Below are 14,965 nucleotides of genomic sequence, written 5' to 3'. Positions count from 1 at the left end.
CAATCCATTCTGGAACTGGGGCAACCTTTAGCAACAAGACCTAAACACTTTCACAGCAATAAAAACCCTCTTTCGATCTTACTGTTCTTGCGATTACCCTAGAAATTTCGGATCTCTTAGTTTTTCCTTACAAATTTTTGGTTGTGCGAGTTTTGGCTCACACAAATTTGTTTGAGGTTTCACTCGGATGTAGCTACGAGGTATATCTTCGCCTGCGTCATTGTGTTTGTAGAGAATGAGACCTGACTGGCATTTCTTGCTCACATGCGGTTTGTGTAGTCAACAAGAACCACTAACAACCAGAAAAGTAATTTTTTTTTCAAGTATATATGTTTTCCTTGAATGAAACAGGGTTTAATGTAATAATCCTTTTATTGCAGCCATGTCGATATCTGCTACAGGACTGAAGTTTGGATAGAAACCTACCGAGACAACATCAAGCCAGTTAATGGGGAGATATATTGGGAGAATACAAATAAGGAACCAATTGGAGTTCCAGGATTCAGAATAAGATACCAAGGAGACCTAAGAAAAAGAGGATAAAGGCTGCGCATGAGTCTCCTTCTAAGCCAAAACGAGTTACAAAACATGGTAGAACAATGACATGTGGAAATTGCAAGCAGGTTGGACATAACAAACAAGGTTGCAAAAATCCTGCTTTTGTGGTCTAAGGTCCACCTCGCAAACGTGGAAGACCTTGAAACATGTTGTAAATGTAACCTCTTTCTCTCTAATTTTTGTTTTTTTTTTAATTAAAGTACTTGAGTAATGCTTTTTGTAAGGTGTTTGTTTCAAACCTTTCTATATTTGCACTCACAGGATGGTGAAGCTAATTCACATCCAAGAAAAAAACGCAACACTACTCAATCACAGCCTCAATCACAGCCTCAATCTCAGCCGCAATCACAAGCGTCCACCGTAGCTCCAGGTACTGCACCTCAACCATCCTCTGCAGCATCATCTTCTAATACTGCACCTGCTGGTGGACGTCGTGGTCATCCTCCAGGAAGAGGAACAACACGTAGGAAGGTGACAGTTCCAAGAGGTCATGGAGTCTTCATGTGTCCATATACCAATCGGGTCTTCGAATGCTTTGGTCCAAATTCAAGAGAGGTTGGTGGTAGCTCTTCATGAGGACCAAATTCACGGAAGTAGTTGTCTTCGAATGCTTTGGTCACCTCTGAATTATTTGCTTTTGTTGTTTGCTTTTCGTGGCTTTTGTTGTTTGCTTTGTTGTCTTTGGTGTCTAAACTCTAGTCATTTGTTTGCTTTGGTGTCTAATTAAACTCTAGTCATTTGCTGGCTAATGTAATGTTTTATTTTATTATAAAGTTTATAATATAATTTTAGTTAATGATATTTTTTGTACGTTTTTTGTTATTTAGAAAGTTGTATAATTTTTATTAATAATGATTAAAATTAAAGAGTATTGTTGGGGTCGGTTTTCACCCCAAGTAGATAAACCACCTCAGAATGGCTAAGTATGGAAGAAAGATAAGTGGGAGAGCCGTGGTCGCCAAGTGGGAGAGCCGTGGTCGCCAAGTGGGAGAGCCGTGGTCGCCAAGTGGGAGAGCCGTTCTCACCATGACAAGTGGAGAGCCGTTCTCACCAAGACAAATGGGAGAGCTGTGCAGATAGGCCAGTAGGGAGAGCCGTGAAAGAAGACAGGTGGACCGAGCCGCATCGAAAGAAATGGGCCGAGCCCCACTTCAACATGTTTGGGCCGAGTCGTGTATCGGTGCGGTGGGCTAGATCATGTCTCCATGGCAAGTGGGCCGAGCCGTGAAGAAGGCTAGATGGACCGAGCCGTAAAGAAGCTTGGACGGGCCGAACCAAAGCCTTGAGAGATGAAGCCCATGGAAAACCCTAGGCGAGATGCAAAGGCGGTCAGTCGCACGAGGCGATAAGGAAATATTCTGAAAATCTCGCCCGAGATTTTCGGCTAGGCGGTTTAGAAAGTTAGTATAAATATATGATGTATGCAATTCCTTCCGCCAACTTTTTGCAACCCTAAGCAATAAGAGCTAAACACTTTTACAACAAGAAAAACTTTCTTTCGATCTTACTGTTTTGGCGATAAACCCTAGAAGTTTCCGATCCCTTAATCTTTTCTTAGACAAATTTCTGGTTGTGCGAGTTTTGGCTCTCACAAGTATAATGTAATATTTTAAATTTTGTAAAATTAGATTTGAAGTTTTACTTTTAGAGACAAACACCATCAAACTTCAGATTTGAAATTTGGCCAACCTCAAATTTAAAGTTATTTTTAGAGATTGCCCCTAAGTTTTACTTTCTCTGAATGTGCAAAATTACTAATGTAAATCTATTTAAAATAATAGTTGCTCTTTATCATGTTATAAATAAATATATTATCATTCACCACGAGCAAATGAAATTCTTTATAACATTTGAAAATATGCCGGATAGTTTATATGCAACTTCACTGTTCACACCTATACTACATATATATAAGATATTTGTTTTTATGAGCACCATGGAAAATTTGATCTTTTTAACGTACAAAAACATAACAAGCAGCTCTACATTGCATCGCATGGAGATTTTCTGTATTAGTTTTACAAAATTCACACATTATTTTGGGAAAACTTTATAACTGGTACAAAAATATTAAACAAATATATGATAGGTATGACTTTTACTCTAATATGCTATGTATTTATAATATTTTTATTCTATTATGTTGCTCCCTACATGAATTTCTACACAATTGGAGAAAACATCTACTAAAAAAAAAAAAAAAAAAAAATCGAAGTCGCCGCTAAAAAAAAAAGAATTCTTTTAGCCTCTCTGGTGACCGGCGTTGTTGTTGGCACCACGAGAGGATGTTTTGTTGGTGTCTTTTTTTTTTGGGCTACATGCGATCTGGCTGGTCTTTTAGAAGAAAAAAAATAGATTTCATCAAGGGATTTGTGCCTCTGGAAGCTTTGTTCTTCTCGTTCTTTGGTGTCGGTGTGGTGGCTTCCTTGGTGCGGTGTTCTCGTTTGCAATTGTGCAATATGTGTTTTCTTGGCCACGTCTGGTGTTTTGAACTGCATCAGATTTGTAAGGATGTGGTTAAGATATCAGATTTAGGTCGTGTTTGGATCTCAGAGAAGTGAGTAATAAGTGCAGACTTTTCGCAAACACGGGCGTTTCTTTCAGATTTGAGTTGTGTTGGTTGATTGTGTTTTTGCGTAATTTTAGTCCCTACAGGCGGTTTCCAAAACCTAGTATTGGGTCATAGCAGTTTCCGAGTGGACTATATAGATCTATGTTCTCGTGGTTTCAGTACACTGAGAGCAGCTTCAATAAATTGAGACAAATATTATGAAACTCTTTCAGATCTCCACTCTTTAGGTTTATTAATGCAAATGACTAGTTTCTATCTAATCCAGAATTGATTGTTGCCATGCTATCTAATAATTTATTGGTTTATGTCTTATTTTTCTAGTGTTGTTTGATTAGCTGTCTAGTTGATTTTTACTTGTTCTTAACTTTAGATTGTTATAACTGCTGATAAGTGGTTTCTTGTGCCTGCTAAATCGCTAATTTTTACTATGGAATTGTTTAATCCTTTATATCATTTTCTAGTTGATCAATAAAAATCACCTAAGATCATCCAAATACTCGGTCAACAGTAGCACCTAAGATCATCTTAAACGGCTGAAGATGCGGATATTAACATAAAGCATAGTAAGGTGTTTAATTTATAATTTTTTATTTCAAGAGTATACGATCAAATATATTAAATTCATAATTCTAACTGTATAGATGAAAATTTATTGTTTTATTATTTTATTGTGTGAAATGTATTTTGATGTTTATAATATATTTCTGAATTAAGTTAAGTATATATCGATATACGTTTAACTGTAAATTTGATTATATATATTTAGATTACTACACAACCAATCTATATATTTATAAATGTTAAAATGGGTTAATTCTTCTGTTTAATATGTATCGAATCAATTTACTATGCTTTATGTTTTGACAAACGAACTGAAAAAGGACCGTAATTATAAAATATAATCATAACTCATCCGTTCATATTACTTTATTCATATACATATTTACTAATTTTGAATAGTTTAATTTTTAAATTGATTGATTATTATAAAAAATACAGTAACATATTCATTTATCATGAAAATATTAATTAAATTCAAATATTTAAATAGAATTTTAACTTAACCAAAGGAAAATTTAAATTTGAATTAATATCCTGTTTATTATTTTGATGAGAGACAATAACAATTAATTTTGTGATTTTGATAAGGAATCTAACCTATATTAAAAAAATCCAAAATTTAAATTGTTATTTTAGTATTTTTATACAAAATAAAATATACTTTTATTAGTATTGCACTAAATTGACTTGTTGGCAAGTAAAATAGTTATCCAGAAAAATTATACCATAATATGGAAATTTTCTTGTTTGGACACAAAGTGTGTCTCTAATCTAATAGTATTGATATCTTCGTTATCTAAGAATGATACTTAAATTTTTTGTTTATCACAAAAGTATTTTAGAATTAACAATGTCTGAATGATTCGAATAAAACAACCCAAAAAAACTTCCAAATGATTTTGTTGAAAAATCAAATTACCATGAAATTGTAAATAACACTCCATTCATTCAAAATAATAGATGTTTTATTGATTTTTTTTTCTCAAATTATGTGACTACCGAAAGCCCGAACATTCCCTGTGGACAAAGTCTAAACCATATAATTTAATTTTCCATTGGAGAGAAAATCTCTCCCAATGTGAATCGAATCGGTGACCTAAGATCCTTAGGTTTTCGGTAATCTAAGGGCTTAAACACTAACCCAACTCATCATTGGTAAAAAAAATTTTATCATTGGTTGATTTATGTTTAGGTGGATAGTAAATAATATTTTTTAAAAACAAAAAAAGTTATTGTAGGAATTAATTGATTAAAAAGGTAAGAAACTTATTAATTCTCTTATAGAGTTTTGCTGAATTTGTGTAAAATCTTTTTTAATTTACAGAGAGCTTTTTGTACTTCAAAAAAAATCATCAAAAAATTATATGTTAACAAACTTTATGAATCCAAAGGATATACATTAAAATCGGAAATTTTTTTTCTTCAATTAAATTGTAAAGAATTTATATCTCAATAACACTAGATTTACAAAATTACAAAATCATCAAAAACTAAAAGTTTTGATTAACAATAAATTTTGAATAGAATTTAAAAGTTATTAAACCTATAACAAGGGGTTGTATAAAACAATATTAGAATCTATAAACCAATAACAATGTAATGCTACAACTCATAAAAAAAAAAAAGATTCTACAAATTCTAACATCATTTAAAATTCAATCTTCACTGAACTCAATAAAACCTAACTAGGATACTAGCCCACACATGAATATTTTTCTAAAAATTGAATATAAATGGAGCGGTGTTAAGTCTATTGAAAGTTTGTTTTTTCGGTTCTGATGGGTTCATGTTGTTATACATATCCCTCACGCATGTGTAGGCAATTAACATTTTACATAAAATGAATGATATGTGTATTTTTTAATGAACAATGATTTGTGATTTACGAAAAATGGGATTACTGGTAAGGAGTGACCTTAATTGTTTTTCTCTAACGTATGATGAAGTTACCTTGACTTTATAGTGGAAGAAGTGATCGATTAATAATATTTTGTTCTGATACTCTGATAACACCGTATTTTGACCACTTTTATGGATCGTTTTGAAATACTTTTTCTATGTTTTTAATTGTTTTTAAGTACTTTTATTATGTTTTTCTAGTATTTGTAGTTCCAAGACTCTTTTCAGGTAACTTAGGGAAAAGCTTAACAAAATGGATAGAAAACCAGATTTCAGCTCAGAGTCAAACCGTCAGAAGTTCACACCTGATTGAAGGCCTTGTCACCGTCTGATCCAGCTCAAATTTGGAGACCTTAAAGATGGAAGTATCAGCTTTCTAGTGCACTTTACAGCTTGGCAATCAAACGGTTCAATCAAAAGATACGCGAAGAGCAAGATGTCCCGTAAACCAGCCGGCAAGCACTTCCACCCGCGGCCAACAACCAATTTCCCGCGGTCAGGAGCATCCCGACCGCGGCAAACCACCCATTCCCCGCGGTCAGAGCACTCCCGACCGCGGCCATCAACCTCCGAGCCCAAAAAGCCCATTTCTGAAGCCCACAATGATTCCCTCATTTGGAGAAACCTTAAGTGACGTCCAAAGAGGTCTTGAGCACTATAAATATATGTCTTAGGAACCCTAATCGATCATATTCTATCTTTCTTATTGTTTTAGAATACTTTTTTTGCTTTAGCTTTTAGGGAGAGAGAGATTTGTTCTCTTGAACCCTTGTTCTTTCTTTTTCAATTTCGGTTTCTATTCTACTTCTTAATACTATGTCTTTGATTTCGTTCATTATGTCTGATTAGTTTTATTGTTGGGATTAAGGGATTTTCGATGGGGATTTATATGTTCGATGAGGATTCCATGAGCTTTTGAGCCGAATCTTAGAAATTTTTCTTCTGAATTCGTTTTTACTGCATGAGAGTAGCGTCATGAACTACAATCTGATCCAGATGCTTGGTGACACGAAAGTGTTCATCAGGTATCAGATCTAGTTTGGGAGAGCAAAACAAACATAGGAGTGGAAACCTACCTATGAGCGATTTGTGAATTAGGACGAGTCTTAAACATAATGAATCTCTTCTCTTCCAGGGCCCGAGTGGAAACCTACTGGTCAGGATTAAGAGAGATAGTTGTGTATGATCACGACAGTGGCGTATTCATACGTCCGTGACTCCAGTTCGAAAAGTTTAAGCTAAGATCTTATCAATTTACTCTCTAGCAATGTTTTGAATCGTTCGTACCCCTGAGAAAACTTTCCTGAACCCCAACGCTTTCTTTCCCATTGATTTACACCGTTTTTCTTTAAAGCTTTAATTCAATATTGTCTTTCCTTTCAGTAGATTTTCATTTAAGCAATTAGGATATCCGTTTTTCTCATTTTTATTCATTTTCGTTAAGTTTAGTTATTAGGTCATTTAATTCTCGTATTTTCTTTTAAGATTTCGTTTTTACATTTTAAACACACTACCAAACCCTCACAAAACCGTTTTTGTTCTAGACTTCCTTACTTTAACTTATTTCAAAGGCTTTTTCAGGAAAAGATCCTCCTTCCCTGTGGATTCGATCTCTAAGTACTACAATCGATCAGCTGTGCACTTGCGGCTATTGATTTTAATTAGGGTAAAACTTGACAACCCTCGACACACCCACACGACCACGATCATACTCGTAAAATTCTATTTGACAAAGTAGCTAGATTCAATTAGAAAGTAAATTATTTATTCAAAATGAAAGTTTTATTAATTTAAAATTCAAATGACATATTTGATGAAAAAAAAAACATAAAAATAGTAAACTGAAACAATTATTAAAATTTATTATCAAATGCATAGTCAAAATCCTAAAAAACTAGTATTCTAGGTGATTAGGTGTTACGGAGAATCCAACCCAAACGTTCTTCAATGGACATGCAGACAAATACGTCTTTCATCTTCAGCTTATGAATCTTAGTTACCGCATCATACCGATATACTCTTCCAAGTTGGGAATTTCTTTAATAGCATCCCAAACATTATTCTTTTTTTTTTCAGTTTCTCGTACCTCTTCTTCTCTTTGATGCCTTTCTTCTCTTTGTTGAATAAGATTTATGAGATTAGTGCTAACTCCAATCGTTTCAGTTATTACCTTTTCAGAACGATCACCATGATTAATTGACTCTGATGGATTACCATGGGTTTTGACTCGCTTCCTAGAAGGTAGTTTTTCTTTAGGAGTTTCATATGATCTTTCGTTAGCTTCACAAACATTCTCCATATGAACATCTTCTCTTTCTTGAACATCATTTTCAACTTCAAAAGTTGCAGCATTTGAATCACCACCTAGTCCAAACACGTTGTTTCCTTTTGCAATAGCACTTTCAAAAATGATTTGTAAATCTTCAAAGTCTTCAAAAGTGTTACTCCGCATGTATTCATGATTTGGGTGTCCCTGAATCATTGTGACATATTCATTAGTGAAAAAAAAATTATGAAATTTTAATGATAATATTTAAGAGATTAAAAAATACCTTAAAATATTCTTCCCACACCTTAAAATTATGAAATTTTAATGATAATATTTAAGAGATTAAAAAATACCTTAAAAAATACCTTAAAATATCTGAAGCAGTGAATTGTTTTAAAATGGGATCCCACCCAAACCAGAGCTACATCGGAGAAGTTCTGCGTAGCTTTGATATTCTTTTTTCCGGCCAGCCGAGGTTTTTGTTTTTTATATTAGAACTGGCAGTATCCTCGTCTCAATCGTTGATTTGCTTATAGAACCATTGAGTCGCGCCATCCCTGTTTGATACCATCCACCAATAAACGTTTCAACAATTGACTTTCCTGGAATGTCCACGAGAAATATCTACCTTTTTTTTTTTTGTTGCGAACCTTCTCCAGTTTCCATCTAATTAAGAAAAAATTACATGAACATTAACGTACATAAACATACAGTGTGAAAATAATTCAATATATATATATATACATATATATATATGTATATGATAGAACATATGAAACAACATTAATTGAGAGATGGAAGACCTGTCGAGAAAAATGGAAAACAATTTATTATAAGTAAAAGTATACAAAACAATGTAATTGACTACAAGAACTACTCCTTTCAAGAATGCAAAAAATGATACCTTTTTTCTTAGTGGTATTGTTTTTTTTTTTTTTGCTTTGAGAGAGAGATGCAATGTTATATATATAGAAGGGAAATTACATAACAGATAAGTTTTGAGTTTTTAAATTTTTTTAAGTTATACTAATCTGTAGGGATTTTATGATATATGGTTGACTGGAAATTATGATGAACAATATTTGAAATTCAAATACCATTTTGTAGAGATTTTAGGATATATGTATAGATAACTAGAGATTTTACGATATATAATATTATATATTGATTAGAATTTGTACGACCAGGTGAAATGGATAGGAGAATAGCGTTTTGCAGTTGAAAAGATCTGTGAATGAGAATGCCCCTAATGTTTTGATTGTTACCTTTGGATGAAAAAAAGAGAATATTACGACCAATTCATAATTCCTTCCAATTCATAGCATAAAAGCACATAACTGTTTCTTTACATTTTACAATCAATTTTCTATTCAATTCTTTGTAAATGACGTTACCACTAAATCCACCAAATATTGAATAACACAGATATTTAATAGAATTAAAATACTCATGGATCCAATAACAATAGAATTTAAAGCATTTCAAAAAAATGACTACAAATACTTAGATCCAATAACACATACATTTAAAAGAATTGATGGAATACTTCATTGAATAACACAAGAATTTAATAGAAATATTATTTCCTTCAAATTCAGTCGAATTCTTTAATCCAACCCCCCCCCCTCCCTAAAGTTAAGAATACTTGATTGTTGTTATTCTTATATATATATAATATTTACTTTGAATAAAGAGAATAAAGTTGAAGATCACATATATGGGTGGAAGTACATTAATTTAATTTTGTTTCTAGATATTTAACAACATGTATATTGAAGTAAAAATTTGAATATATTATAGATAACGATTAATTAATTTCAACAAAATGCATCTTCTTTGTGAAGCAGTGAGAATGAGGTCAAATGTAACTTAATTGGTTTTAATTACAAAAGACTTTTCAGAAAATATGAAAAACACACTAGAAACAATGGATAGTGAACAATCTCTTTACTTACTCTATAAAATAAGAAACAGAATAGAAGATTTTCCAAGTAACCAACAATAAAAAAATTTGTTTTCTAAGAAAACTGCCTATAAACTCCTCTTCTGTTCTGATTTTCTGAGAGATGGACAAAAAACATATTTACATCAAATAATCTTCTTCATTTTGTTTATGACCTGTAATAGAAAAGAGAAAGTAGTTATTATGTTTTTTTTTCTAAACTATCTCTTCTGATATAATTGATTTTTTTGTGCGTCTTTCTAGGATCAGATCAGTATCAATAATAGTTTATTTGTTTTAGTTTTTACAGGTCTGAATGGAAACAAAATATTTTCATTGTATTACTTGTCAGTGCTCACTTGATAAGAAGTATATTGTCAGTACTTTCTACAAAATTCAATAGAGAGTACTGCCTATGTACTTCTTGTAGAGTGAGATCCAAGTAATGCCGAAAGTTTTTAAAAACCAAATTGTCTAATTAACGAATATAATCCTATTAAGTGGAAGTCGAAATGTTTTTCTGTATCATTTTTCCTGTTTAACCGCTAATTTAGATAATGCATTGTCATTTAAATTTCATTGTAAGCACTTTAATTAGGGAAAAAAAGATGTTATAGATGTCAGTTATATTTTAATTATTAAAAATACAAACATTTCCTTAGTAAATTTAAGATATTGTGAGATATTTATTTTCATGTGTGTTAAGCCAATAAATATATTTAGTCAGGTTAACAGTATATCAATATATTTATACCTCAATAAAGAATATTCTGATAATCTTTAACATTCAAAATTTCAGATTTATGAAATTGTCAAATGTGACATGTATATATTGAAATAAAATCTAACTGATTAAAGAATAGCTGAGTAACCTTTGAGTATATTCTGTTACATTAATTACGAATGTGCAGGCTTGAACGTTTGTAAAGATATAATGTAAATGGACCAATGTCAAGTATATTGAAAGTTATTATATATGTTTTTGATAGGCTGATATTGGTGTATATATCGCAATATTGATATAAAGATCACAACAATCTGCAAAAAATGTAGTAATTAACCAATGTTTTGCATTATTTTCCATATAGTTGACAAATTTTGGGGGCAACAACCATAAGATAAATACGTGACACATTTCTGGTTATCCATCGGTAACCGGGCAAACGAATATTCCATTGCAATTTAAAAATTGAGAGTTGAATTACAAAGATATCTGGAAAAGAGAGTCATAACACAAAAATTGTATGCATGAATTATATTGAATACCTAAACGAAAAAGGAGCATCGTAAACTATTAATTGTTGTCCTTCTTACTGCAAAAAAAATATATATATAAAAAAAAAATCATTATTGTCAATGACTTGTAAATTTGAAATGGTATAAAAAATCGTTAAATAACTAACCTTGAACATATTGAATTTTCTTTATGGAGGTAGATATTATAAATTGAATTAAAAAAACATTCAGAACCCCTGCTTTTATTTGTGAATAAACTCTTCACAACAAAATCTTCAATCTCAAACCATTAACCTTCGGTTAACAGAGGTTCGAATAAATCATGAAATTGTCTTCTAACTCGAACGTGTATTGTATCATCCTTTACAAATGAAATAATGAGTATAGTTTATATATGTTAAAAATAAAGTAGAAATACTTTAGTTAGTTACAGGTAACAATACATTTTTATTAGTACCTTCGCATCAGCCAGAAGCGATTGTAATGTTACACCTTGATGTGGTATATATTTAGTCCACTTTCTCAACAATTTAACACGGACCAACCATTCAGTAGAACTAGGTTAGAATATCCAACAATATTATAAAGTTCTAGATCTTTTGTGTTGTCTGGAATCTCAGCGCTGATGTACTTGTCAATGTTATCAGTAGTTCGTAATTTATTCTTATCTTTCAAGAATAACAAAATATGGGCGTGTGACAAATCCCTCTTCTGGAACTCTATCATGTACATAGATGAAAGAAATTAGATAAAAGTATAATCGGTCAGGAATACTGTTACATATAAATAAATGACAGAAGTTCAACAATGGATTAATATAACAATAAAACATGCCGGCAGCTGTTGGACCAAAAATAGCTTCTTTTTTCTTTGTTAGATCAGTCATCAGCTTATCCAGCTTCATCATGAAAACTCGGCATATAATGTCTGGTCTATCCTCTATTATGAGATTATATATCTAGAGATACCTTGTAATCTCAGGCCATTTTGGATTGCATGTAAATGTTATAAACAAATTCGAAAAACCAAAATATTTTCATTTGGCCATAACATCCAGATAGTGTTGATTCATATAACGTGATCCATTGGTAAAAGTCGCCGGCATATAAATTCTTGGTCCTTCTGAACTAAGGTTTTCGTCACCAGCTTCAGATGCCTTCTTTATAGTTGTATAGTTATTAGAATGAGTATTTTTCTGATTGAACCAAATATAACGTAGTCTACTGGATTCGATGATGGTATACGCATCCACAAGAAACTGTTGAAATAGTTGCTTCAGTATCTCGTAACTGAGGATGAAAATATTAGAGTAGCACAATGTAGAATGATTTTTAAATGCTCAACGCGTATTCTAATTTATTTATATATTAGAGAACAAATCTTGAGAATTTGTGACGTCAGACATAGGGAGGTTATTTAAAACAACACAAATTGAAAAAACAACCTCTGAACGAATATTCATATGATATCACACATACATATTAACAAAAATCATTACGATCTCTACCTATTTGGTTTGTTAAATCGAACAATGTATCAGTATTTTGCTAATTTGTGTGGGTGATAGTAGATGAGTTAACAATAGATGGTGACTAGTGGTATTGCCTACATCTACCACCTGCTCAATATGTAAGGTAAAGAGTGGTTTTAATGTGTTTAAAATAATTATACCAATGAATCTCGAGTGGTCATATATGTGGAATAATAGTCAGATTGATACTACATTACACTTTTGTAATGGTGGTGAATTTTGACAGATCTTATGTTGTCCACCTACAAAATTAATTTACGCAATCATTAAAATAATTTTTCAAATGATGAAAGAGTAGACATTTGAGAATTGGTTGAAGTGTATAGAAAAAAGAGAGTATCAGAAAGATTATTTACGTTTTCGAATATGTGGAGAATCTTTGTCAAGTTGAATGCATTGACGTATACCATTATCACTATGCATTTCAGTAGAAGATTGTCCAATTTTTTCACTCCTTGGTCTTCCACCTGATTATAGATGACAAAGTTTAAATGTTATTTGTATATCTGGAAGAAAAAAGGATTATTAAAGTGTGCTAACGTTTCAAGAGTGGTTGAGTTCTCCTTGTTTGATGAATTATTTCCATAAGCCATTTCAGAACTTTGGAGAGACTAAAATTTTGAGGCAAATCTGTATGACTTTTTTGAAATTTAAAAATGTTCCCCAAAGAATTTTTTTTTTTCCAATTTTAAAAAGATTTACAATTATTGCTTTCCAAAGATTACGTTCTTTTTTAAATTACGATTGACTATATATACATATAATTAAATTAAAAATCTACATTCTCTTGCAGGTTAAAATAAAATCTTCTTTCATTTTATCAGTAAATTTTTAAATTCAAATTAAAATTCAAAATACAGTTGACTATATATATAATTAAATTAAGAATCAACATTCCCTTTCGGGTTAAAATAAAATACTTTTATTTTTAAAAAAGTTAATACACACAATCCCAATATAAGTACTCCATTAATTATGCTATCTAGTTGTAACCGAATATTCATATACAATATTCAAGCACACACATGAGAAAATATTGATATATTTGATAAATGACCGACAAATTTTTTCAAAATTTTTAAAATTAACAATAAGATTTACATGTTATGTCCATTCGAATTAATTTATCGAATATTTACCAAACTCTGATGAACATATATAATGGAACGAAGGAAATAATTAGGTGTAAACACGGTATACATTACTTTTTCTAAAACAAATTTCAAGAACATAAATATAATAAGTAAAGGATTGCAAATAATGTATATTGAAAGAATGTAATTAGAAATAAAAATTCTTGAAGAAAATTATGGAAAAATGGTTTAAAGTTTTTTTTTAATGAAATTCCTTCCTAGGATGCTTGTTATTCACCGATCTTTCTTAATCTCTTTCATCGTTACGGTCAAGAATCTTCAGATGTTTCTTAGATTCCGGAGTCAGAGAAGATCTATAGGAAATATTATCAATGTCTTTAGAACTCATAGGCATCAACGATTACTACAAAAGAACAAAGTTGTGAACAACTTAGCAACTAAAAATATTTAAGCCAAATATTACTATATCCAATTAATTATGACATATTACATCAGATCTAGAATCCCAATCAGTCATAATAAAATACTAATTTGCTAAATTTAAAAGGAAATATACTGATGAGAACGTTTCTGTTGACCTTGTCGTCGTTGATTGACTTAAAATCAGTTAAATATTTTTCAAAAATGTTTGAAGGGAAATCAGTAATCTCTTTCGCCCGAGTGGTCCTGCAGAAACTGATATTGAATGGTAATGGAGTAGTCCTAAAAACACCATAGTACTTTTTGAATCAGAAGCAATTAATCGAAAGTGATTTCCCTTCAATAAGAAGACCCTGATGTTTTTCAATCAACTCTTCATCAATTGTGGCGTGAATCCTAGTTCCTTGTACAAAACAAAAATAGTATAAGTATGTAATCTAGAGATTGCGAAAATAACAGAAAATGGAGTACATACCTCTTCGTCCAGCAAAACCATTTCTATTATAAAACCCGACTGTTTGTTCTTCACTTTTCATAGGTAAAATATCTTATCCCTATCTTTCTGAATTTCAGTGGATAAATATAATTTTACAAAAAGAACTATAAGTGCTGAATGGCTGCGTACTATAGACATTTTGAGAAAAAAAATGGTATCTTTTTAGGATTTTGGAAGGCTTCAATATATAAGAAGAACAATTGAGCACAAGAAAACCTTAATTATTGATATTTGGAGGGATACTCATTAATTTAAAAAAGAAATGGAATTCAAATTCAGAATATTCATATTGTGCATAGAAGTAGGTGTAGTTCTGGAAATCTTTGACATTCAAAGTTTCAGACTGATTGAATTGCCAAATGTGACGGGTATATAATGAAATGAAAT

The 14,965-nt window shown here is 31.4% G+C and overlaps 1 pseudogene; it reads right to left on the bottom strand.

Annotated features, from left to right (window-relative positions):
* Window positions 1–7,500: 7,500 nt before the first annotated feature.
* Window positions 7,501–14,965, bottom strand: part of LOC18025650 — a 12,338-nt pseudogene continuing 4,873 nt past the window's right edge.

Source organism: Eutrema salsugineum, unplaced genomic scaffold (genome assembly GCF_000478725.1).
Source record: "Eutrema salsugineum unplaced genomic scaffold, Eutsalg1_0 scaffold_12, whole genome shotgun sequence".
In the NCBI taxonomy this organism is placed as follows: Eukaryota; Viridiplantae; Streptophyta; class Magnoliopsida; order Brassicales; family Brassicaceae; genus Eutrema; species Eutrema salsugineum.
The sequence above is the reverse complement of the archived record's forward strand: the minus strand, read 5'-3'. Positions and strand labels throughout refer to the sequence as shown.